Here is a 3,270-nt window from a genome sequence, read left to right as displayed (position 1 = left end):
GAGGCGGGGCCTGCGGGGACGGGGCGGAGACTGCGCGCCCGGGGCGGGGTCTAAGAGCGCGCCCGGCGCGACCTGGGGCGGGGCCAGCGGCGCGGGCGGAGTGTGCGTGGCCGCCCACACGGGCTCCGGGTGAAGGCGGGGCGCCCGCATCGCGGCTTTTATCTGGATTTCTGCTTCTGCCCCTTTGGTCCTCCAGCATTCCCACCGGTCCCTTGCCCGGGCGCTGGACAGAGGAACGAGACCCGGAGGGTGTCGGAGCCACGGTGCGGTGGCGGCCTGGCGGTTCAGACTTGAGTTTCCGCCGCTGGGGATGGGGGCCAAGGAAATTGATCAGGGCTGCGGTCAGGGAGCCCTGCCTTTCAAGTTGGTAATGTTGCCAGTAAAATGTAAGAAGCCCAGTTAAATTGGAATTTAGTTAAACAACGAAGAAACGAATTGTTTCTAATCTAATTGATCGTGACCCGGTGACCCTCACCTGAGCCTGTGTAAAGTAGCAATGTGAGACCGAGTGAGCCAGGATTGGAACTGCGGGAGGCTTCCCTCCAGAGCAGGTCTCCTGAGAGGCACCTCCCAGAGTTCTTTTCCCTAGTGCCTGTGAGTCCCATTAATTCAGTCTCATCTGAACTGTGTCCCATTTGAAGGCTCAGATGGCATCCCATAAGGATCTCAAATGCAGATGACTTCAGGGGCCGACTGAAGGGGCAGGTATGGGGCCAAGGGGGCCGGGGTAGGCCTCCTGCAAAGTGGAACACACAGGTCCCAAGATCTTTTTTTCTTAAAAGTTGCATTTGGGCAAAATGGATAGAGTGCTTACCTAGCATGCACAGGGCCCTGGGTTCCATCCCAGCAAGAAGAAAACAAACAACAATAAAAAAAACCCTCACCCAACCATCCCAGCCAAGCCCACCTACCTGCTTTGGGGCACTAGCCGGGGAACCAGCGTGGTTTCCTCTCTGGACCCCATTTTAGAGTCCATTTTCCATTTTCTCAGAGGCTTGGGGTTGGGCAGGAAGCCAGAAGGTTCAACCCCAGCACAGCAACCTTCCATGTCTACCCTGCTCCAGGTGCAAGGCCAATCCCCCGCTCCCCCCACAGGCTCCCAAGCCTTTCCCTATTTTGTTCAGGGGCAGGGAGGGTGACTCAAGTGATGCTGATCCTGGAAGTTCCCTTTGAGCACAAGCCCTCCTTTTTCTGCCCAGCAGAGCTTGGCCCCTCAGTAACACAGTAGGTCCCCAAAGTCAGAGCCCTTCTGCCTTCCAAATTCTAGTCCTTCCAGTTTCTCTGAACACAAACCCAATCCCAAGGGCCTAATGGTGAAAAGTTCCCTGTGGATTCATTCATCACGCACAATGACTGGTGAAGCAATGATTCCTTCCTCAGGAGATTTAATAGGGCAACAGAGACACAATGACATGCCCAAAATGCCCAAGCTCCCAGGGTAGATAAGGATCCTAAGTCCATAGTGGAACTGAGATCAGGAAATTTGACAGCCCCAGATGAAACTCTTCAGCTGGGTTTTGGAAGCATCAACCATCCTTACTCCAGACTATAAGCCCTGTACCATGTCAAGGCCTGACTGCCTTTCAGTCACTCTCCCTCCACTCTGGCCATCCTCTGACACACCAGTCACATAGAGCTTCTTCCTATCTCAGGACCTTTGTACTCATGGCATCTTCTACCTGGACTTCTTATCACATAGCTGGTTGACTTTTTTCGTAATACTTGTCACACTCTGAAATTTCTCTGTGTATTAATCGGTTTCTTTATTTATGGCCCCTGTGCCTACTAGATTCTCCTCTCTGACCTGTCATGTTCTCAGGGACATCTCCAGCTTTGCACAGTGTCTGGCACATACTAGGAGCATCTAAATGTCTGTTAAATGAACAAAAGAGGCCAGGAGTCGTGGTCCCATGAGAACCTGGACAATTCACTCCCCCACCCCTGCAGCTGAGTGCCCTGCCAAGACGCACTGCAGGGCTGGCCACCACTCTGCAGGACAACAGGGCTCTGTGCTCTTGGTCAGCCCCGTCAGATCCAGACCTGAGGAAATGTGGCAGCTGACCCCAGTTCCTGCCAACACCCGGCTCCCCTAAGCTTCCCTGACCCATCACCTCCCAACTGATAAGGAGAACTTAACAGCTCTGCAGCCCAACTTCCTGCTGGGCAGGAGTAAGGAATTCCATGGTTCACTGCAGCTTGGAGAGGTTGAGTCATGACCCAAGGCCACCCAGACAATAGCAGTGATGTCAATATCTTAAAAGTAAATATCCCTGGAACTCATGCTCCCACCATCCGTCTTGGCTGCATCCAACAGGGCATTGGAATGAAAATATTGGTGTCACTGAGTGATCTTCCGCAGCCTTCCCTAGGGGTCTCACCCACACTCCCCCCACTGTCCCATTTCGCCCCCAGGCATTTTCTTTCTGTCATGCTGGGCTTCTCCCATCCCAGGTCCTTTTGTGCTCTTGGCTGGAACCCCCACCCCCGCCCTGGAAGTCCTCTGACTCTTCTGGTCTTTGTTAAGCCTCCTCCCACGTGGAGACTCCTGGCTGCAGCTCCAGGGCCCCGTGCTTCTCCATGGGGCTTTGTCACACCAGATTGCTTTTGTCACCCAGACTCTGAGTTCCATGAAGTCATCTTGCTTCATCCCCAGGTTTCCATTGCTCAGCAGAGAGCCTATCCACATGGCAGGTGCTCAATAAATATTTAATGAATTAATGAGGTCTCTTCATCCTTTCCAACTTCACGCATTAAACCACTGAGGCACAGAGAGGTTTAGCACCTTGCTCTGGTCACACAGCCTAGAGCAGCTGAAGGAAAGGCCCGCTTGGGCCTGGTTGGATTGGACTGGGGTCAGAGGCCAGGCTGGAGTTTCCTGGAGGAGGGAGAAGGGGTGATATGGGGCTAGGCACGGATCCTAGTAGTATCTGTGCAGTTCAGACCTTTGTTCTGACAACTGACGCTTGCCTCCATTTCACAGATGAGAAAAATGACTCTCAGAGGTGGGCAGAGCTCACTGGAGATAAATGGTGCACTTTAAAAAATATATCCCAGAGCTCCAAGAAGCTCCCTCCCCTGACCTTCTCCCACCTCCGAGGGAGTAAGGCCTGGGTACTCAGGGCTGAACTGGCCACTTACCCCTTCAGGCCTCTGGGCCTCTGTTTCCCCATATGGATGACGAGGGGAAGGGCGTTCAGCCTCCCCCCTTCCCCGGAGCATGAGGATAGGGCCGGGAGCCGGTGCCTAAGAATACAGGCTCCCTGGTCCAAA

This window comes from Callospermophilus lateralis, chromosome 2 (genome assembly GCF_048772815.1).
Source record: "Callospermophilus lateralis isolate mCalLat2 chromosome 2, mCalLat2.hap1, whole genome shotgun sequence".
Lineage (NCBI taxonomy): Eukaryota > Metazoa > Chordata > Mammalia > Rodentia > Sciuridae > Callospermophilus > Callospermophilus lateralis.
The sequence above is the reverse complement of the archived record's forward strand: the minus strand, read 5'-3'. Positions refer to the sequence as shown.